The sequence below is a fragment of the Zophobas morio genome, unplaced genomic scaffold (assembly GCF_036711695.1).
Source record: "Zophobas morio isolate AGI-343-1 ecotype UQ-CSIRO unplaced genomic scaffold, CSIRO_AGI_Zmor_V1 ptg000011l, whole genome shotgun sequence".
NCBI classification, from domain to species: Eukaryota; Metazoa; Arthropoda; class Insecta; order Coleoptera; family Tenebrionidae; genus Zophobas; species Zophobas morio.
This window is the reverse complement of record NW_026972116.1, coordinates 22,667,642-22,691,639: the sequence shown is the minus strand read 5'-3', so window position 1 is coordinate 22,691,639 and position 23,998 is coordinate 22,667,642. Positions and strand designations below refer to the sequence as shown.

General features: G+C 31.3%; 1 protein-coding gene across 7 annotated transcripts in view; it reads left to right on the top strand.

The window, feature by feature from the left end:
• LOC135127251 (uncharacterized) overlaps positions 1–23,998 on the top strand; it is a 206,524-nt gene that overhangs the window by 181,634 nt on the left and 892 nt on the right. The window lies entirely within an intron of this gene.

Genomic DNA, 23,998 nt, shown 5'->3' with positions numbered 1-23,998 from the left:
TCGGTTATTCGATTTTTCAAATTCTCGATTTAGATTGTTTGGTTTTCTAAATCTTCGATTTTGAAATTGTTTAATTTTTAGATTGTTCAATTTCTCGATTTATAGATTTTTCAATTTTTCGGTTTACCGATTTTTTTCATTTAAAATGTTTCAATTTTTCAATTATTAAGTTTTCGACTTTTCAATTTTGGTGTAATTTGAAAACGGTATTAATAATACATTTAGGCGAATAAACTAATAGACGGGCTTGATAAGCCTTGTTTGCTCTACAGTGTCTAAATTGTGTTTGAATAATATAATAATTATCTGGAATATTAAAATTAATATGTCAAAAGAATACGAGAAATGATTATTCTGTGCTGAAGGTATGTTGTGGGCCGCCTGTCATAAATTATCATTATTCTGCATTATCGGCTTACGGTGCTTTTATGACCCACGTCTATCCCAGCGGGTCAGGTAGATTTAAAGAAGAATTGCTGGTTGCGTTTAAGGCAACAAATGGCGCCCAATTCAAACTTGTCTCTCGTCTAGCGTTCCCCCTTAAATAATAATTAAATCTATCTGTCCGTCTGTCTGTCTGTCTCTCTGGCTATCCTCTATATCAATTTATTAGACACATAATCTCCGAAACTATTAGACCGATTGTTGTTAAATTTTGTACGTAGGTATATTAGGAATATCAAGTAGATGGTAAAACGCTAACCACGGGATGACGACCAATTTTTGCAACGATATTCAAAATTCAGCTTACTATCAAGCTGAAATCCGTCCCATGAATATCACGTTTAGAACTGTGTTGCATTCGAAAGTCACCATGAACTGATAACCACTTGTAATCTAAAATGCGTGTGGGATGCAAAATCGACTGAGACGGTAGACGAAAATAGTACTTCGAGTATAAATTAATCCACTGCGTTAGCAATAGTTAGTTTTCGCCGCTTTTGTTAAACAATGGCTAAATTAAACTTCGTGGGTCGTGCGATAACAGCCGGCGTCTGCTCCATTTTTTTCGTGGGTAACAATGGGAGAACCTATCATCGGAAAAGGTCATTTAGCCCAGAAAATCGAGTTGTTGATGGCTGCGATTGTAGCAAAGGTGTCGACTAACTCTTAATATTCGAGATCTTTCAGTGTGATCAGCGTTTCAATAATTTTAAAATCTTTCAGTGTGATCAGTGTTTCAATAATATATAATTTTAAAATGTGTTAAACACTGAAAATGTAAAGTAATGTGATTGGTTATTAAATATAAAAGCGTTGCAGGGACACGTTTCTAATTTGTTAATGGGGTTTTTGAGTAAATTTTTCTGTGTAAGCAATATCATTAAATAAAGTATCAACAAATGTTTAATGTTTATCCTGTCCAACTGTCACTGGAAATTAAATTTGTTGGGTTTGCCGCTCAGGTTTACAGGAAGCTGCACTACCGGACTTATAATTAATATTTCAACGAGGCGGCAAAGGCAGCGCCTGCTTGGGAACGACAGTCATTTAATATGGACACTCCTTATACATTATTCTTAGCGACTAGTTAAAGAGACAATTGCTCAAAAATTCCAGATAACTATACGAAATTAACGAATTAACAAAAAATGCTATTTTAAGACGCAGTATTGTAATTATATAAAAACTACATTTATGGAGATAAAAAATGAAATTTGGGTGAAATTAAGCTCTTAACAATGGCGTTTCCAGAATTTCAAGGTCTGTATTCGTTCTCAAGATATAAGGCTGCGGAATTTTAAGTGGGACACCTGTATATTACTTAACATTTATTTGAGATCTTATTTATACGTAATCTCCGAGACTGCTGGACCGATTGTTGTCAAATTTTGTATGTTAGAAGTATCATGTAAAACAATTTGATGACGTCATCTCAATAAACCATATTTTAAAATGAGTTGAATGTTATACAAAAATACTCCCACAATCTTGTAGTATACGAATCCGCTTTCAGTTTTTTCCCTTAACGTTCAAATCTTCGCAAAAACAATTGCACGGTGTAATAAATTTATCTTTGTTTTTTTTTAATATATAGAGTTTTCTCACAACAACAGGAAAGTTAAACATGTTTTCAGTTTCTTGTTGGAAAAAGAAGACTTCGTATATTAAGATAAAATGGACAATATATAAGCCCCGCCCACCCACCCCTTCTCAATTGTGATGAATGTTTTATTCATTACGAGCTGAAGGGCGAAGTTTAGTTGCAACATCCCCATTTCTCTTCAAGAAATTGCTATATGAAATATGTTTCTAAAAGGGTAGAATTTATTAGAGAAATATTGATGTAAAACACATTTCATATGATAATTTCTTGTAGAGAAATGAGGATTTTGCAATTAAACTCCGCCCTTCGGTCTGATTAGGAATGAAAACCTCATCACAATTGAGATCGGGCGGGTGGGTGGGGCTTAAATTTTGTTTTTTTTTTTTTTAATATATAGAGTTTTCTTTCAGCAACAGGATAGTTAAACATGTTGTCAGTTTCTTGTTGGAAAAAGACGACTTCGTATATTAAGATAAAATGGACAAAATATAAACCCCGCCCACCCACCCCGTCTCAATTGTGATTAATGTTTTATTCATCGTGAGCTGAAGGGCGGAGTTTAGCTGCAAAATCCTTATTTCTCTATAAGAAATGATCATATGAAATATGTTTCTTGTAGAGAAATAAGGAAAGGATAAATTTTTTTAGAGAAATATTGATGTTACAATTAAACTCCGCCCTTCGGTCTGATTAGGAATGAAAAACTCATCACAATTGAGATCGGGGCAGCTTAATCTTTGTTTTTTTTTTATATGCGTAGTTTTCTTTCAACAATTTTTTGGCGCAAAGAACAAGAGCTATTATAATAAAAAAACATTTGTTTTTAACTGAAGAAATGAAAAACTGAAAAATCTAAAAATTGAAAACTCGTGAAACTTTAAATAGAAAAACTGCAAAATCTAAAAATTTAAGGAGTTACATATAGGAAAATTGAAGAAAGAAAAAAGAAAATTGAAAAATTGCTAATCGAAAAATTCAAAAATCGGAAGATCGAAAATCCAAAATTTGCAAAATTGGATAACCGTAAAATTGAAGAATCAAAAAACTAAAAACAGACAAGTCGATAAATTCCAAAACTGAATAACGAAAATTGGGAAGTCGAAAAACTGAAAAATCGAAACTTTTAAAAGTTGGAAAATCGAAAAATCAAAAAGTCGAAAAGTCGAAAAACGGAAAAACTGAGAGAATGGAAACATCAATGCATAGAGAAATCTAAAAGTCTGGAAGTCGAAAAATTCTGAAATTGAAATAGGCCAAAATCGAAAAGTTTTAAATTAAAAAGAAATCGAAAAACTGCACAATCGAAAAACTGAAAAACGAAAATCAAAAATTTTTAAAATCGAGGAACGGAAAAATCTAAAACCAAGAGATCAAGAAACCCAAAATTTGAGTAATTAAAAATTTAATAACTCGAAAAATTGAAAAATAGATCTATGAAATAACCCAAAAATCGAAAAATCGGGAAACCGAAAAATCCAACATTTTAAAAATCGAAAAATTAAAATATTGAAAAACTGAAAATCTAAACTTCAAAAAATCGCAAAATATAAGATCTAAAGTTTAAAAATGAAAAAGCAAAAAATCGTAAATTTGATATATCGAAATAATAAAAAATCGAAAAATTGGAGACTCGAAACATTGAATAATGTCCAATCGAAATATTGAAAAATTGAAGGAAAATTTTAAAATCGAGCAATTGAAAACTAAAAAATTCTGAAAAATTGAAAAATGGAAACAGTGAATAATTGAAAAAATGAAAAATCGAAACTACGAAAAAACGAGAAATCGAGAAACGGAAAAATCAAAAAGTCGATTAATAAAACTGAGAAATCAAAAATTTAAATAAACGGAAAATTGAAAAATAAAAAACCTGAAAAATCGAAAAACTGATGAATTGAAAAACTGAAAAATAAAATACATTGAAAAGTCGAGAAATTGGAAAATCACAAAGACGATTAATCGAAAAATTGAGAAATCGAAGTCAAAAAATTGAAAATTAAAAAATTTAAAAATTGAAAAATAAAAAACCTGAAAAATTGAAAAATCAAAGATTTCAGAACTGGAAAACCTAAACATTGAAAAGTCGAGAAATCGAGAAAAGGGAAAATCAAAAAGTCTATTAATCCAGAAATTGAGAAATCGAAAAATTGGAAAACCTAAAAATTAAAAGCATTGGTAAACTGAAAAATCAAAACATTGAAAAGTCAAGAATTCAATTTATCAAGAAATTTTGAAATCGAAAAATTGAAATTTTAAAAACGTCAAAAACTGAAAAATCATAAACTCGAAAAATGGAAAAGACAAAAAATTGAAAAATCCTAAAACTGAAATATCGAAAAATTGAGAAATCGAAAAATTCTTTTTTTCCAAAAACCTCCACGTCTAAGATAAAACTTCAACACCGATTCATAAACCACCAGTTGAAAAACTAGAAAAACTGCAAATCGAAAAAATGAAGAAACAAAAAAAATGGAAAATTGAGGAAAAAATTCAAGTCAAGTAAGCTGCGGGAGCGTTATTTACGCCAATTGTTTTTACTTTATAGAGGTTATCAGAAAACAAAAATCGCAAAAAAAATATAGACATACATATTAAAGGTGACAGCAATCTGTCCAGAGTTTCGAAAATTATCTGTGTAATGAAAATCGACTCAGACAGAAAGGATTGTACATATTTTGTTGGGCAATAAAGGTTATTATTATTAGTAAAAACTAAAATTTGCTTACATACACTTAGAAACGTCTGACCTACTTTTTTACATTCTACGAGCTACCCAACGTCAAAAAAAGTAGAGTTAGCCCATTTGACGCCCCAGAAGTAAAAACTCAGTCTACCAAATTTCTTTTCAAACAGGACTATTCCTTTTACTAAATTATTTGTAACAATTCTTACAGATAAGTTTACGTAAATTGAATACTTTAACGGAAGAATTGGTTTCATGTTATTTCGACAGAACTTCCCTCGCTCCTGAAGAAACTTTTTCGAAAAGTTATACAATTTGATTTTGCGAATTTTATTTAGTTTTTTTGATGAGAACTTCTGTAAGTTAATATTTCAAATGAAATTCTCCTTAACAAAATTTTTTATAGAATCATCAATTTGTATAAGCGTAACGGAGTGAGCCGTTCCTGATTTAATCTATAGAATAAATTGACTCATTCATTAATTTTTTTGAGTCGCCCTATATATGCCATCCTAAAAAAAATGGTCGAAGGTTATTTCGAGAGAACTTCCCTCGCCTCTGAACTGCAACCCAACAAATTGCGCGTCTTTGAAATCTTATAAAAAAATTAGCGATTTTTGTTTTTTATAACCTCCATAAAACTAAAATCAGTAGCGTAATTTTTTTTTATTTGAATTTTTCAATTCTTCAATTTTTATTTTTTTTGTTTCTTCAGTTTCGTCAATTGGCAATTTTTCGTTTCGGTTTTTATTTTCTTTGCTTTTTCAAATTTTCAGTTTTTCAAAGTTTTGACTTTTAATTTTTCGATTTTTCACTGTGAAATTTTTTAGTTTTTTGATTAGCAATTTTTCGGTTTTTCTACTTTTAGACCCGGTTTATAGCAAGCGAATTAAAGTTAATTCGTGATTAACTTTTAATTGAGGTCCGTTGCCTAGATAACGTGCATGTTTTAACCAATCACGGGCTCAGATTCTACATTTTAATCCTCTGTTAAATTAATCGACAATTAACCGGCCCTTAGATTCTTAAATTTTTCGTTTTTTCAGTTTTAGATTTCTCAGTTTCTCGATTTTTCAGTTTTTCATTTCTTTAAATTTTGTTTGCAATTTTTCTAGTTTTCACTTTAAATATGTAATAATAATTAAAATTTTTCAATTTCTCAACATTTAATTTTTCAATTTTTCGATGTTTCAATGTTATGTTTTACGACTTGACAACTTTGAGGATTCCATACTTTTCCGGTTTTACAATTTTTTGATTCTTTAATTTTTTTCGGTTTTTAACTTTCTCGATTTTTAGTTTTTCACTGTTTGAATTTTTCGTTTCTTCACTTCTTTCATTTGCAATTTTTCGATTTTGCTATTTCTCTTTACTTCAGTTTTTCGATTTTTCAATTTTTTAGTTTTTCCGTTTTCCAAAAATTTTCCAAAAAAATTGTTAAAATTGGTTCAATCCACTGAAAATTGGTGTCAAATTGTAGATAATTTTCCGCCAGTTACAAATCCAAAATCGTCTTCACGACATCTTTTGATATAAAAGTAAAATATGATTCCAGAATTTTCAAAATTAAAAAAAAAAATGGTTAAAATCGGCTCAATCCACTAAAAATTGGTTCCAAATTGTAGATAATCTTCCGCCAGTCACAAATCTGAAATCGCCGTGACGATATCTGTCTCAATAAATACGAAAAGTGAAATAAAAATTTTCAAAAATTTTCCAAAAAAAATTGTTAAAATTAGTTCAGTCGACCGAAAATTGGTGTCAGATTGTAGATAATCTTCCGCCAGTTACAAAACCGAAATCACCTTCACGTCTATTGAAATAAAGAAAAAATATGATTCCAAAATTTTAAAAAATTTTCCAAAAAAATGGTTAAAATTGGTTCAATCCACTGAAAATTGCTGTCAAATTGTAGATACTCTTCCGCCAGTTACAAATCCAAAATCGTCTTCACGACATCTACTGATATAAAAGTAAAATATTATTCCAAAATTTTCAAAATTAAAAAAAATTGTTAAAATCCACTGAAAATTGGTTCCAAATTGTAGATAATCTTCCGCCAGTTGCAAATCCAAAATCGTCTTCACGACATCTATTGATATAAAAGTAAAATATTATTCCAAAATTTTCAAAATTAAAAAAAAATGTCAAAATCGGCTCAATCCACTGAAAATTGGTTCCAAATTGTAGATAATCTTCCGCCAGTTACAAATCTGGAATCGCCGTGACGATATCTGTCCCAATAAATACGAAATGTGAAATCAAAATTTTCAAAAATTTTCCAAAAAATTGGTTAAAATTGGTTCAATCGACCAAAAATTGGTGTCAAATTGTGGATAATCTTCCGCCAGTTACTAAACCGAAATCAGCTTCACATCTATTGAAATAAAGGTAAAATATAATTCCAAAATTTTAAAAAAGTTTCCAAAAAATGGTATCTTTTTTAATATGTGAAAAAATCTTAAGGGGTTCCTAGGCTTTTAGTTTTTAGAAACGTTTTTTATCTCGGAAACCTTTGTTGTTTTATTTTTTAAATAAAATGAAAAAATCTTAGCGGTTCCTTTTTTATTAATTTGTACGGAATAGAATACAAAAAAAAATAAGAAAAATTATGTCTATAAATACTAGTTAAGTTGTAAAAATATAAGGGATGAAAAAAATAAATAACTTCAAATGTAACATTTAGAAAAAAATAATTTAAAAAAATTACAATCAAAAGAAAATACAAAAAAAGATAACCGAAAAATAAGATTTAAAAAACTTGCACAAAACTTTGGAAGTTACAGAAAAATCCTGAGAAAATAAAAGAAAAAAAAAGATCTACAAATACCAAAACGAATCAACTGGAAAGATCTTAATGGACTTTTGTATTTTATATTCTGAAAGAGTTTGAAAGAAACTTGGTAGCCCCTAGTGCTTTCTTTAAGAATATCTAAAAGTCTCTAGGCCTTAGTATGTTTTATTTAAAAAAAAATCTGTGGCTCAAATAGGAGTATGTTATATTATACAACTTAAAACCCCAGTATAGGAGTGTGTTATTTTATGCAGTTTAAAAGCATTTACCATGCGAAATTTTAAGGTGACGTCATCAAATTTTTAGTGGGGAGACAAATGCTGGTTAACATATTCAAAATTTGACAACAATCTCTCCAGTAGTTTCGGAGATTATCTGCCTAAAAAATATCGCCAGAGACGACTGAAAAACAGACAGACAGACAGACAGACACAAAATTCAAGTTAAATTTGTTGAAACCACACATTCATATATTGCTATATTTAATCGTGATGACGATAAATTTAAGATAATTTATATCAAAATTAATAGGTAAACGAAACTCTGACAAATATTTTTGGTATTAATGACATTTTCGGACCTCTGATGTCAAAAATCTAAAAAGGGAGTGAAATACTTAGATCATGTCAAAATAACTGTAATAAAATACATGTACAAAACTGAAGCCAAATAAGTAGTAATTAACAAAATTCGAGTCCCTATTTTTGGAATCAGCACATCAAGATCTATAACCCCGATTTTTTTGAGAATTTTTAGGCGACTTTTCAACAATGAAATTTTCCACTATGTATTTTAACGATTTTCCAAATTTAACTAACTAAATACATTTTCTTGAATTTCAAAAAATTCAAAAAACAGTTTGGTATTTGAATTGTCAATACAGAATTTAGATTGTAGTTTGAAAATAAATACTTATTCAAACTAAATACTTTTGTTAAAATGGATTTAATTTAAAATTTGTATTTTCTACTGAAGCGTGATTTGACAGTACACATAATTTTACTTTTTCTGGAAATTTTGAGAATGTTTTAACCATAAAGATAATCGAAGTCGGAAGAATATTTATTTTTTATCAATAGCTCCAATCAAGTTCGCCGTATCCACAAAATGTGTATTTACACAATGACGTAGTTTTCGTCCTAATGAGGATTTATTTTTGATCGATTTGAAAAGCTCTCATTTCTGGTTGTTAATTTAGTGAGTGCTATTTCGGCCAAATCCCTCGCCTCCAATTTCGATATTATATTGCACATTGTTGTGATGTGTATTCATTTCTTCGCTGCCATCCTCCGCAGAAAAAATCCCAGCAACTTTGAACCGAATTGATTTCACAAATGAATAGAGCCAGAATTACAGCAATCTCGAGGAACGAAGTTGGCACGAACTTCGGGCCACACTGACAGCCCCACCAGCAACAATAATTGCCTCCACAATAGTGACATCCTGAAAATCAGCAAGAGTTCGTAATGCAGCATTACAATCATGTGAAATGCCCCAATTTACCCATAGATAATAGATGAAATGCATCATTGCACTGAAATGGGAAAGGCGCAGCTGTCAGCAGTCAATGACCGTTTCGGAGCGTTCGTGACGTATTTTTCTTCCCTTCAGTGATTAGTTTGTCAATAACAAATTCAAGAGCAATCGGTTGCACGAAAACGCAAATTGTACGAGTGCTCGTATCTGCAGTTCCGCTGAAATACGGCGATGTTGCAAATAATCTTGGAGAAAATAAGAGACCGGAATGAAACCGGAGGATTTTTCTGCGGTGCGTTCTTCCGGGTCCCGTGGCGGTTTTATATGGGGATTTGAGAACGGTTTTCCCTCATAAATTCTCCGAGTGGAGAAGTTTACGTTCAAAGGCCTGATAATTTCAGGTTTGAAATTTCAGGAGAAATATTAATAAAAAGGAGCAAATTGGTTTGCGTCTCCCTAAGCCGACCAATTTCCCTGCTGAGTTCCGGAGAGGTTTAGGACCCTTGGAAATACGTGTTTTGAATCTTTTAATACGGTAAATATACTCAGAGTGAGTAAAGCAAGAGGCAATTTTTCTTCCGAGATAACTAAAGAAAGTTTTCTAATGGGCTCATTCTGAGCAATTTCTAACCCCGTTTGCACTCTCTTACAAATACATTGCCCCTTCCATCCAGAAAATCGATGACGTCAGCTCAAAAAATCATCAGTAACCCTATTTCATCAACCACTTATTTCAGATGTGTGGTACTCCAGGTTGATTTATTGTACAACAATTCCGTTTTATTGCTCCCACTTAATCGACTTAACTGCATGCATTCGACTTGTCATGGTTATTCCTTCAAACGTCACCTGCCCTTTTGACTGACTAATCTGATTTTGTATAATATAACAATAAATTACGTCAGCGTACCGTTTTATAAAGGGTCGGAGGCACGTGGCCGTTCCACTCCCCTGCGAAGGGTCGCTGTAAAATATTCCTTCTACCTTCCTTAAATCACAACCTTGGAACGAATGTTTGCCCAAAGATAAAAACCGAATTAACTCGGAAAATAACGTTTGATTTGCGAACGTCGTGTTGACATCGCTGGAGTTTCGAATAAACAATGGAACCGTAATGATTCAATTATGAATCATCCGTGCTCCTCACAACAGAAGCGGGAAAAAATGGTCTGTGTTGTGTGTAGCTAATAGATTCGTGTTTGAAATCCGGCGAATTTGATTAAAGATAAAAAATGGTATTGTGCGATCCGGCTCAAAGGACCGTGGTGGCTGTATAGTGTCAGAGAAATCAATGTTTGCTTGATTGAGTGTGGGTGTTATTAGTATGACATAGATTGCAGACGGTGAGGGAATCTTTCAACAGTTTGTTAACTCAATTTTTGGTTAATCAGAGTTCATTGATTCATACAGTGCAACAACTTCCTGACGTCATCTTAAAGTTTATTTGCATGAATCATGCTTCAAATTTATAGAGGGTCCGTTGTTTGTGATTTAATGTTATATTACTTATATTTAAAAAATTGAATTTGTAAAAACAAACTTTTTTGGAATTTTGGCAATTCTACGATTTTTAATAATTCAATTTAGTTGTCCATTGCCTGTAGAAAGTCAATGACGTCACCGCATACATTATTTAATAAACGTTATTAACAGCTTTTTGTTTTTTAGAAATCTTGCTACATGTTTAAAAAATTGGTCTAAAGAGTTTAGACAGTACTTCCCTCGCTGTCGGAAACTTGACGACTGCATGCCTATTGTGTTTTTTTTCTCATTACATTTTTGTAGTGGGAATTTAAAAAAAAATTGCGATGACGTCATCAACATTTTTGCAAGGACACGTATATCAGTTGGGATAGATGTAGTGTAATACTAAGAATAAAATTATTATATTCTCAAATTTTCGGGAAAATGAATTGGGTCGTTTTGAATATTGATTTGTAATAATCAATAAAATAACGAAACAATTTACTCACGTATACGTATCAGAGGCAACTGAAAATCGTGTATGTATAAACATTCTTAATTTAAGATGACAGGCGTAACAGCATACGTGAGACTCAAACAGAGAAACTGTAAACAAAACGACCATCGGTTTTATTGCTTCGACTTCCGCTTATTATATAAAACATTGGGTTTTATTTTAATTCTTGACGGTGAAATTCACAATTGGTTGATTATAAACATGTCTATTTCACATTCGCGGAACCAAGTGAGCGCATAAAACAAATGCAGGTCTGTAATGTTAAAGTCGATGTAAATAAGCGTGCTACCCTTATGTTTCAACCGAGTTTTTCCTTTAACAAATTTTGTGTCTACCAAATTGGGTTGGTTGGGGTGTAATACTAATAATAAGTGTTGCCTTTAATTTAATCAATAAAATAAATTGACTTCATTAATTTTTTTGAACCACCTCTAAAGAAAATCTAAAAAATATGAATGGAATGATAAATCACAAGTACAAACTCATCATATTTTTTGCATTTTAGATAGGATTTATTCAGCAAAATTTAAGGGTGACGTCATCAATTTTTTAGGAGGGATGAACAAATACATTTTGAACAAAAGTTTACCATGCTTATAATAACTTTAAAATATTCCCAAGATTTCAAAGCATTCGGTTTTCTAATTCCTGATTAAATCGATAAAATAAATTCACGCCTTCATTAATTTTTTTGAGTCACCCTGCATATGCAAATCCAAAAATATGATTGGAATGATAAATCACAAGTACAGACTCATCATATTTTGTACATTTTAGATACGATTTATTCGGCAAACTTTTGAGCTGACGTCATCAGTTTTTTGTAGAAGATAACCAAATATATTTTGACTAAAAATTTATTATGCTCTTTATAACCTTAAAACATCTGCAAGATTTCAAAGCATTTGGTTTTGTAGTTCCTGATTAAATCAATAAAATAAATTTACGCATTCATTAATTTTTTTGAGTCAGCCTGTATATGCAAATCGAAAAAATTTGAATGGAATGATAAATCACAAGAAGAGACTCACCATATTTTGTACATTTTAGATAGGATTTTTTCAGCAAAATTTTGTGGCGACATCATAAATTTTTTAGGGGGGACGACCAAATACGTTTTGATCAAAAATTTACCATGCTTATGATAATTTTAAAATATCTTCAAGATTTCGAAGCATTCGGTTTTGTAGTTCCTGAGTAAATCAGTAAAATAAATTTACGCTTTCATTTATTTTCTTGAATCACCCTGTATATGCAAATCCAAAAAATATGAATGGAGTGATAGATCACAAGTACAGACTGATCATATTTTGTACATTTTAGATATGATTTATTCGGCAAATTTTCGAGCTGACGTCATCAAGTTTTTGGAGGGGATAAGCAAATATATTTTGACTAAACATTTATTATGCTCTTTATAACCTTAAAACATCTGCAAGATGTCAGAGCATTCCGTTTTGTAGTTCCTGATTAAATCAATAAAATATATTTACGCATTCATTAATTTTTTTGAGTCACTCTGTATATGCAAATCGAAAAAATATGAATGGAGTGATAAATGACAAGTACAGACTCATCATATTTTGTACATTTTAGATATGATTTATTCGGCAAACTTTCGAGCTGACGTCATCAAGTTTTTGGAGGGGATAAGCAAATATATTTTGACTAAACATTTATTATGCTCTTTATGACCTTAAAACATCTGCAAGATTTCAGAGCATTCGGTTTTGTAGTTCCTGATTAAATCAATAAAATATATTTACGCATTCATTAATTTTTTTGAGTCACCCTGTATATGCAAATCCAAAAAATATGAATGGAGTGATAGATCACAAGTACAGACTCATCATATTTTGTACATTTTAGATATGATTTATTCCACAAACTTTTGAGCTGACGTCATCAAGTTTTTGGAGGGGATAAGCAAATATTTTTTGACTAAAGATTTATGATGCTCTTTATAGCCTTAAAACATCTGCAACGTTTCAAAGCATTCTGGTTAGCAGATTAAAAATTAAATTTCAAAATGTTGTTTTATAATTTTGATTTTTTTTCCAAAAATCTGGACGTTTCGGGTGAAAAGTCGATTCGGAGTTGTAAACTACATGTGTAGGACTATGTTATTTTATACAATTGTAAACCCATTTACTATGTACAATTTTGAAGTGACGTCATCGCATTAGTGGTGGGGATGATTAGACAAATTTTGGTTAGCGTTTTACCATCTACATGATATTCTTAATATAAGTACAAAATTTCACAACAATCGGTCGAGTACTTTCGGAGATTATCTGTCTAATAAAAATCCGGGACGGCAGACGGACAGACAGACAGACGGACGGACAGACGGACAGACAGACGGAAATGGGAGACCTATTTCTTCGTCTTCTAGGGGTCATGAAAGATCGAGAAAACGTAAAAGTAAAGAGTCGGCCGACGGACTCGATTACAATACTTCCTTTGCTTACGCTCGGGAAGTAAAAATGAATCACAGTAGGTACTATTTTTTGTTTGCAGAAGAACTTTTAATTTTAAAGAATCTTGGGATCCCTGTTTTTTTTTTATCTTAAGAGCATGCATCTTTTTTTAAGAATATGAGAAATTTCGAGAACCTCTGGTATTTTTTTAATTTTAAGGAATCTTGGTATCTTTCGCAAGATTCTTTTTTTCTAGAATTTAGAAGAATGCTAAATATCTGGAGTAGTGGGATCTTTTGAGAGAATGTGAAAGAATCTTGGAGGCCCCTGATCTTTTTGTTCACAATGTGGAACAACCTTGGAGATCTGTAGTGTTTTGTTTTTGAAACAAATTGAAAGAGTCTTTGTGGCTCTTTGTGTCTTTTTTTTAAGAATTTAAAGAGCTTCGGGGTCGCTGAATTTTTTTTCGAAAGAAGGCTTCTGGTCTTTTTTTAAGAATGTGAAAATATCTTTGAGGCCCTTGGATCTTTTGAAAGAATGTGAATGAATTTTTGAGGCTTGTAGTGTCATTTTGCTCAAGTTTTCATGTACATATACAGTTTTCAGTTTTTCAATTTTTCAACTTTAGATTTTTTTAATTTTTAAATTTTGCAATTTTTCGTTTTGAGTTTCTCAAGTTTTTTATTTATAATCTTTCAGTTGTTCGAGTTGCGATTTTTCAATTTTTCGTTTTTCTTGTTTCTTCATTTTGTAGATTTTGGACTTCTTCGATGTAAAATTTCTCAAGTTTTCATGTATACAATGCAATTTTCAATTTTTAGATTTTGCAATTTTTCGATTTGGATTTTTCAATTTTTCGTTTTTCTTGTTTTTTCATTTTATAGATTTTGGACTTCTTGGATTTAAAATTTCTCAAGTTTTCATGTATACATTTTTCAGTTTTTCAACTCAATTTTTAGATTTTGCAATTTTTCGTTTTGAATTTCTCAAGTTTTCAATTTTTACTCTTTTAGTTTTTCGATTAGTGATTTTTCAATTTTTCGTTTTTTTTTTTTGTTTCTTCAGTTTTTAGATTTTGAAATTTTTCGATTTAAAATTTTTCAAGTTTTCATGTATAAATTTTCAGTTTTTCAATTTTTCAACTTTTGAATTTTTCAATCTTTGGATTTTGCAATTTTCCAATTTTTCGTTTGTTTCTTCAATTTTTAGATTTTGGAATTCTTCGATTTAAAATTTCTCAAGTTTTGATGTATACATTTTTCACTTTTTCAATTTTAGGCTTTGAGTTTCTCAAGTTTTCAATTTTAAATCTTTCAGTTTTTCGATTTGCAATTTTTCAATTTTTCCTTTTTTTTAATTCTTCAATTTTTAGATTTAAAATTTCTCGAATGTTTTAAATTTGTCAGTTTTACAGTTTTTGAACTTGTGAATTTTTCAGTTTTTAGATTTTGCACTTTTTCGATTTACGAATTTTCAATTGTTCGTTTTTCTTGTTTCTTCAATGTATAAATTTTCTAATTTTGCTAGTTAAAATTTGCCGAGTTTTCATGTATAAATTTTTCAGTTTTTCAACTGTTGAATTTTTCTGTTTATAAATTTTGCAATTTTTCGTTTTCAGTTTTTAATCTTTCAATTTTTCGATATAAATTTCTCGAGTGTTCGATTTAAAATTTTTCAATTTTTCGATCTTTAATTTTTTTTTCTTCAAATTTTCAATTTGTAATTTTTCGTTACCGTTCTTTTCCTTTATTTTTACAATTTTTCGTTTTTTCAGTGTCCCAGTTTTATAATTTTTTGGTTTTTCATTTTCAATTTTTTCAAATTTTTGTTTCTTCAATTTTTCGGTTTGGGATTTCTCAATTTTCCATTTTTTTTGTTTCTTTAATTTTACGATATGCAACTCTTCGAGTTTTCGTCTTCAAATTTTTCGACTTTCTTACTTTTGAGTGTTTCATTTTTTTAATTTTACAATTGTTCGATTGTTCAATTTTTCATGTCTTCCATTTTTCGTCTCTGTTTTTTTATTTTTCTTTTCTCATTGTAAAATTATTCAGTGAGTCTTCTGGTCTTTTTTAAGAATTTGAAAGCATCTTTAAGGCCCTGGAGTCTTTTTAAAGAAAGTTTAAAACTCTGAGGCCCCCACTGTCTTTTTTCTAAATAATCTGAAAGAATCTTAGGAGTCCTTAGCGTTTTGTTTTTGAAACAATTTGATAGAATTTTAGAGGGTCTCATTGTTTTTTTTTTTTCTTTTTTTAAGAATCGGGCTCCTAGTGTCTTTTTTAATTTGAAACTGTCTTGGAGGCTTCTAGTCTTTTTTTAAGAGTGTGAAATTATCTTTGGGACCCTGGGATCTTTTAAATTATTATGAAAGAATTTTTGGGGCTCCTAGTGTCTTTTTTAAAGAATGTGGAAATGTCTTGAAGGCTTTGATCTTTTTGTTTGGAATGTGAAAGAACTTTGGAGATCTGTAGTGTTTTGTTTTTGAAAGAATCTTGAAAGGTCCTAGTATTTTTTTAAGGATATGAGTATTTTACAACCCTGGGATCTTTTGAAAGAATGTGAACAAAATTTTTGAGGCTCGTAGCCTCTTTTTTAAAGAATGTGAAAGAATCGTGGAGGCTCCTGACCTTCTTCCTAAAGAATATGAGAAAACCTTGGATCGCTAAGGTCTTTTTCATGGAATGTGAAAGAAGCTTGGTAACTCATGGTATTTTGTTTTTGAAACAATTTGTGTCTTTGTGGCTCTTTTTGTCTTCTTTTAAGAATGTGAAAGTATCGTTGGGGCCCTAGGATCTATTTTGGAATGTGAAAGAATCTTCAGCGTCTGTTTTTTTTTGGGTAGAAAGCTTCTGGTTTTTTCTTAAGAATGTGGAAATATCTTTGAGGTCCTGGGATCTTTTAAAAAAATGTGGAAGAATCTTGGAGACTCCTGATCTTTTTGTTGGGAATGTGAAAGTCGGAGACTCCTGCCATTTTTCTAAATAATGTGAAAGAATCTTGGGGATCTCTTATTTTTTTTTTAAGATTGTTAAGAGCTTTGGAGATTCTGATCTTTTTTAAGAATATGAAAGAATCTTTGAAGTCCTTAGCGCCTTTTTACTAAATATTGTAAAAGAATCTTTGGAGTTCTGGTGTTTTGTTTTTGAAATAATGCAAAACAGTCTTAGAGGCTATTAATGTCTTTTTTTTAAGAATGTGAAGGAATCTTTAGGCTCCTAGTAACTTTTTTTAATATGGAAGTATCTTTGGGGCCCTGGGATATTTTGAAAGAATGTGAAAAAATTTTTGAGACCCTCAATGTTTTTTTTAACGAATGTGGAAAAATCTTGGAGGCTGAGAATGTGAAAGTCTTTGACGATCGTAGTATCTTTTTTTTAAACAATGTGAAAAAACATTGGGGTCTCTGAGATCTTTTTCAAAGAACCTTAGGGATTCGTGATGTTTTCTTTTTGAAACAAGTTGAAAGAGTCTTTGCATCTCTTTGTGTCTTTTTTTAAAGAATGTGAAAAAATCTTAAGATTTCTAGTGCCTTTTTTTTAAAGAATGTGAAAGAATTTTGAAGACTTCTGGTCTATTTTTTTAAGAATGTGGGATCTTTTCAAACAATGTGAAAGAATTTTTGAGTCTCGTAGTGTCTTTTTCAAAAGATTGTGGAAAAATCTTGGAAGCTCCTAATCTTTTTGTTAACGCTGTGAAAAATCTTTGAGACTCCTACTATCTTTTTTCTAAAGTATATGAAAGAATCTTGGGACTCCCTGGGATCTTTTTCAAAGAATGTGAAAGAATTTGTTGCCCTTTTTCTAAACAATGTAAAATAATCTTGGGGATCTGTGGTGTTTTGAATTTGAAACAATTTGAAAGAGTCTTATTGACCCCAAATCTGTTTTTTTAAAGATTGTGAAAGAATTTTGGAGGATTCTTGTCTTTTTTAAGAATGTGAAAGTATCTTTGAGGCCCTAGGGTCTTTTTAAAGAATATCGAAGAATGTTTGAGGCCCTTGGTGTATTTTATTCTAAACAATGTAAAAGAGTCTTACAGGCTCCTAATGCCTTTTTTTAAAGAGTGTGAAGGAACCCTTAGTTTCTTAGTAACTGCTTTTAATGTGGAAGTATCTAGGAGTTTTCTAGTCTTTTTGTACGAATGTGAAAGTATATTTCGGGCCCTGGGATATTTTGAAAGAATGTAAAGAAATATTGAGACTTTTAATGCCTTTTTTAAAGAGCGTGAAATAATCTTGGAGGCTAAGAATGTGATAGACTTTGAGGCTCCCAATATCTTTTTTTTAAACAGTGTGAAAAAACCTTGGGGTCTCTGAGATCTTTTTCAAAGAATGTGAAGGAACCTTAGGGATTCGTGATGTTTTTTTTCTTTTTGAAACAATTTGAAAGAGTCTTTGCATCTCTTTGTGTCTTTTTTTAAAGAATGTGAACAAATCTAAAGATTTCTAGTACCTTTTTTTTTAAAGAATGTGAAAGAACTTTGAAAGCTTCTAGTCTATTTTTGTTAAGAATGTCGGATCTTTTCAAACAATGTGAAAGAATTTTTGAGTCTCGTAGTGTCTTTTTCAAAAGAATGTGGAAAAATGTTGGAAGCTCCTAATCTTTTTGTTATACTGTGAAAAATCTTTGAGATTCCTACTATCTTTTTTTTAAAGTATCTGAAAGAATCTTGGGATTCCCTGGGATCTTTTTCAAAGAATGTGAAAGAATTTGTTGCCCTTTTTCAAAACAATGAAAAAGAATCTTGGGGATGTGTGGTGTTTTGAATTTGAAACAATTTAAAAGAGTCTTATTGACCCCAAGTCTGTTTTTTTAATGATTGTGAAAGAATTTTGGAGGATTCTGGTCTTTTTTAAGAATGTGAAAGTATCTTTGAGGCCCTAGGGTCTTTTTAAAGAATATCGAAAAATGTTTGAGGCCCTTGGTGTATTTTTTTCTAAATAATGTAAAAGAGTCTTACAGGCTCCCAGTGTCTTTTTTCAAAGAGTGTGTAGGAACCCTTAGTTTCTTAGTAACTGCTTTTAATGTGGAAGTATCTAGGAGTTTTCTAGTCTTTTTTTACGAAGTGAAAGTACCTTTCGGACCCTGGGATCTTTTGAAAGAATGTAAAGAAATAATAATATTTAATGCCTTTTTTAAAGAGCATGAAATAATCTTCGAGGCTAAGAATGTGAAAGTCTTTGACGATCCTAGTATCTTTTTTTTAAACAATGTGAAAAAACCTTGGGGTCTCTGAGATCTTTTTCAAAGAACCTTAGGGATTCGTGATGTTTTCTTTTTGAAACAATTTGAAAGAGTCTTTGCATCTCTTTGTGTCTTTTTTTAAAGAATGTGAACAAATCTAAAGATTTCTAGTACCTACCTTTTTTTTTAAAGAATGTGAAAGAACGTTGAAAGCTTCTAGTCTATTTTTTTTAAGAATGTCGGATCTTTTCAAACAATGTGAAAGAATTTTTGAGTCTCGTAGTGTCTTTTTCAAAAGAATGTGGAAAAATCTTGGAAGCTCCTAATCTTTTTGTTATACTGTGAAAAATCTTTGAGATTCCTACTATCTTTTTTCTAAAGTATCTGAAAGAATCTTGGGATTCCCTGGGATCTTTTTCAAAGAATGTGAAAGAATTTGTTGCCCTTTTTCAAAACAATGTAAAAGAATCTTGGGCATCTCTGGTGTTTTGAATTTGAAACAATTTAAAAGAGTCTTATTGACCCCAAGTCTTTTTTTTTAAAGATTGTGAAAGAATTTTGGAGGATTCTGGTCTTTTTTAAGAATGTGAAAGTTTCTTTGAGGTCTTTTTAAAGAATATCGCAGAATGTTTGAGGGCCTTGGTGTATTTTTTTCTAAATAATAATGTAAAAGACTCTTACAGGCTCCTAGTGTCTTTTTTTAAAGAGTGTGAAGGAACCCTTAGTTTCTTAGTAACTGCTTTTAATGTGGAAGTATCTAGGAGTTTTCTAGTCTTTTTTTACGAATGTGAAAGTATCTTTCGGGCCCTGGGATCTTTTGAAAGAATGTAAAGAAATATTGAGACTTTTAATGCCTTTTTTAAAGAGCGTGAAATAATCTTGGAGACTAAGAATTTGATAGTCTTTGAGGCTCCTAGTATCTTTTTTTTAAACAGTGTGAAAAAACCTTGGGGTCTCTGAGGTCTTTTTCAAAGAATGTGAAAGAACCTTAGGGATTCGTGATGTTTTTTTCTTTTTGAAACAATTTAAAAGAGTCTTTGCATCACTTTGTCTTTTTTTAAAGAATGTGAAAGAACTTTGAAGGCTTCTAGTCTATTTTTTTAAGAATGTGGATCTTTTCAAACAATGTGAAAGAATTTTTGAGTCTCGTAGTGTCTTTTTCAAAAGAATGTGGAAAAATCTTGGAAGCTCCTAATCTTTTTGTTAATGCTGTGAAAAATCTTTGAGACTCCTACTATCTTTTTTCTAAAGTATATGAAAGAATCTTGGGACTCCCTGGGATCTTTTTCAAAGAATGTGAAAGAATGTGTTGCCCTTTTTGTAAACAATGTAAAAGAATCTTGGGGATCTGTGGTGTTTTGAATTTGAAACAATTTGAAAGAGTCTTATTGACCCCAAGTCTTTTTTTAAGGAATGTGGAAGCGTCTTAGGGGCTCTCTTGTCTTTTTTTTTAAAGATTGTGAAAGAATTTTGGAGGATTCTGGTCTTTTTTAAGAATGTGAAAGTATCTTTGAGGCCCTAGGGTCTTTTTAAAGAATATCGAAGAATGTTTGAGGCCCTTGGTGTATTTTTTTCTAAATAATGTAAAAGAGTCTTACAGGCTCCTAGTGTCTTTTTTTAAAGAGTGTGAAGGAACCCTTAGTTTCTTAGTAACTGCTTTTAATGTGGAAGTATCTAGGAGTTTTCTAGTCTTTTTTTACGAATGTGAAAGTATCTTTCGGGCCCTGGGATCTTTTGAAAGAATGTAAAGAAATATTGAGACTTTTAATGCCTTTTTTAAAGAGCGTGAAATAATCTTGGAGGCTAAGAATTTGATAGTCTTTGAGGCTCCTAGTATCTTTTTTTTAAACAGTGTGAAAAAACCTTGGGGTCTCTGAGGTCTTTTTCAAAGAATGTGAAAGAACCTTAGGGATTCGTGATGTTTTTTTCTTTTTGAAACAATTTAAAAGAGTCTTTGCATCACTTTGTCTTTTTTTAAAGAATGTGAAAGAATTTTGAAGGCTTCTAGTCTATTTTTTTAAGAATGTGGATCTTTTCAAACAATGTGAAAAAATTTTTGAGTCTCGTAGTGTCTTTTTCAAAAGAATGTGGAAAAATCTTGGAAGCTCCTAATCTTTTTGTTAATGCTGTGAAAAATCTTTGAGACTCCTACTATCTTTTTTCTAAAGTATGTGAAAGAATCTTGGGACTCCCTGGGATCTTTTTCAAAGAATGTGAAAGAATTTGTTGCCCTTTTTCTAAACAATGTAAAAGAATCTTGGGGATCTGTGGTGTTTTGAATTTGAAACAATTTGAAAGAGTCTTATTGACCCCAAGTCTTTTTTTTAAGATTGTGAAAGAATTTTGGAGGATTCTGGTCTTTTTTAAGAATGTGAAAGTATCTTTGAGGCCCCAGGGTCTTTTTAAAGAATATCGAAGAATGTTTGAGGCCCTTGGTGTATTTTTTTCTAAATAATGTAAAAGAGTCTTACAGGCTCCTAGTGTCTTTTTTTAAAGAGTGTGAAGGAACCCTTAGTTTCTTAGTAACTGCTTTTAATGTGGAAGTATCTAGGAGTTTTCTAGTCTTTTTTTACGAATGTGAAAGGATTTTTCGGGCCCTGGGATCTTTTGAAAAAATGTAAAGAAATATTGCGACTTTTAATGCCTTTTTTAAAGAGCGTGAAATAATCTTGGAGGCTAAGAATGTGATAGTCTTTGAGGCGCCTAGTATCTTTTTTTTAAACAGTGAAAAAACCTTGGGGTCTCTGAGATCTTTTTCAAAGAATGTGAAGGAATCTTAAGGATTCGTGATGTTTTCTTTTTGAAACAATTTGAAAGAGTCTTTGCATCTCTTTGTGTCTTTTTTTAAAGAATGTGAAAAAATCTTAAGATTTCTAGTGCCTTTTTTTTAAATGTGAAAGAACTTTGAAGGTTTCTAGTCTATTTTTTTAAGAATGTGGGGTCTTTTGAAAAAATGTGAAAGGATTTTTGAGTCTCATAGTGTCTTTTTGAAGGATGTGCAAAAGTCTTGAGAGCTCCTGATCTTTTTGTTAAGACTGTAAAAAAAATTTGAGTCTCCTACTATTTTTTTAAGTATCTGAAAGAATCTTGAGGTCCCTGGGATCTTTTTCAAAAAATGTGAAAGAATTTGTTCCCTTTTTTCTAAACAACGTGAAAAAATTTTGAGAATCCGCGGTGTTTTGTTTTTGAAACAATTTGAAATAGTCTTATTGCTTCCAAGTCTCTTTTTTTTAAGGAATGTGAAAGAATCTTAGGGGTTCCTAGTCTCCTTTTTTAAAAAATGTAAAAATATCTTTGTGATCCTGGTGTCTTTTTTGAGGCTCTGGAAGAATCTTTGGGCTCCCTGGGATCTTAGAAGCTTTTAGTGTCTTTTTTTAAGAATGTGAAGGCATCTTTAGGGCCCTGAATCTTTTTAAAGAATGTGAAAGAATGTTTGTGGCTTTCCTGTCTTTTTTCTAAAGAATGTGAAAGAATCCTCATGGTCTCTGAATATTTTTTTTTCCGAAAGATGTGGAAAAATCAAAGGGGTTTCTGCTGTTTTGTTTTAGAATTTCGGAGCTCCCTGTAGTCTTTCTTTTTAAGACTGTGAAAGTATCTTAGGGGCTCTGAGGTCTTTTTAAAGAATGTATAAGAATTTTTGAAGCTCCTAGTGTCATTTTTAAACAATGTGGAAAATCTTGGAGGCTTCTGATCTTTTTTTTAAGATTGTGAAAAGATTCTGCAGGCCCCTGGTACTTATTTCATTATCGACGGATCTTGGGGGCCTTTAATATCTCTTTTTATAAAAACTTATAGTAATTGCCTTAACAAAAAAAATACAATTCATCGAATCCGATGTTAGATAGGAGTATAATTTATCTAAAAAATTAAACTTGTTTTATAACTTGTGCTGCAAGGGCAAGTAAATACTTAAGATATTTTTTGTTGCGAAACCGAAATAATACCTACCGTGTTCGAACGTGAAACTACTATCAAACCACGTATAAAGGGATTGTCGCCATAAATTCGAACCTGAAATACTGCCAGTGTGATAAATAGTAGCAGATTCGCTGTCTTATAAATAATGTTACCTTTTTGATAATTATTATGAACTGTTCCGAGGATAAAAAAGACGATTTATGAGCCAAGGTCGTTCGGTCGGAAATTCTGCTCATTCACTATCGCTCCTTCTGGGTTAATAGCCGCTGCTAAATCTGATCCTAATCCAAATGTTGGCGTTGCATTGTAGTGTTGGTGCCGTGAATGCCGTCATCCTTCAATTTTTTTTTTGATATTCTTTATTGACACAGTACATCACGCACACCCGCAACACCGAACAAATCTCCCTGTAAAATTATATAAGTAAAAACTAAGTTTAACCACAATTTGAGTACTATAGAAAGACACCAAGTGTGAATCCTGAGTAAAACCAAACTTAGAACAGAAAATTTATTGACATCCGATCAAGATTATCGTTCTAACGACCTGTGCACATTGTTTAATACACTCACGAACAAAAACTGTGGGTTAAGTTGACAAAAACCTGTTCTCATTAAAATGCCATCACTGACTGAATAGCGTCATATACCATTATTAAATTAAAGTTTATGCAGTACTGAACAAAGCTTTATGAGGGTTGTAAAAAATAACGCGACACAACACATCGGGACTTGAACTGTACGCTAATTACAGATTTAAAAGGCGAAACTTTTATGCGAGACCGTCATACATAATTGAATTTTTGGATACGTGAGGGGAAAGTGACTAAGAAGGTAAAAATGCACCTGGAGGTATTTTAAACATGTTCTCTTCGGCTAAGAATGCTTGCTTGGGATGTGAGTTTTTATTTTTTAGTTTCTGTGACACTGGAAGCTATTTTACGGACGTTGTTTATTCCTGTAATTCGTACTCGTGGGTCAATAAAAGCACAATAACGATCTACTTTCCCAGGGGTTTGAGTTTCGGTGCCACAGTGGTTAAGTTCGTGCATCCGAAAGTGATAACGATTTTCTTCTAGTTTAGTCAAGAGATAATTTTTTCCTTTGAATTTTATCAAAAATATGAACAATCGTTAGCAACAAAAGCACATAATAGTCAAAATGAAATGAACTGCCATAATTCATTTCTTTCTAGTGTTTTATATGGATAATAAAGGATACCGCTACACAAAAGGAGGACGTCTGCGTCTTTCCGCTAGACGAAAAAAAAGGACAGCCAAATACTTGATTGAGTACTGGGAATTAAGGCGTCGTAGTGGCAACGAAGGGCAAATTATTTCGCCGTAAGCGCCACCAAATGCTAACAATTTAGGCACTAGACGGGAAATTACGGTACCATTATTATTTTCTAAAAATTAAAAATCAACAGCAGAAAACTCTCTAACATCTTATTTTATACATTGCACAAACACTAAAAAAAAATTACGGAAGTTATTT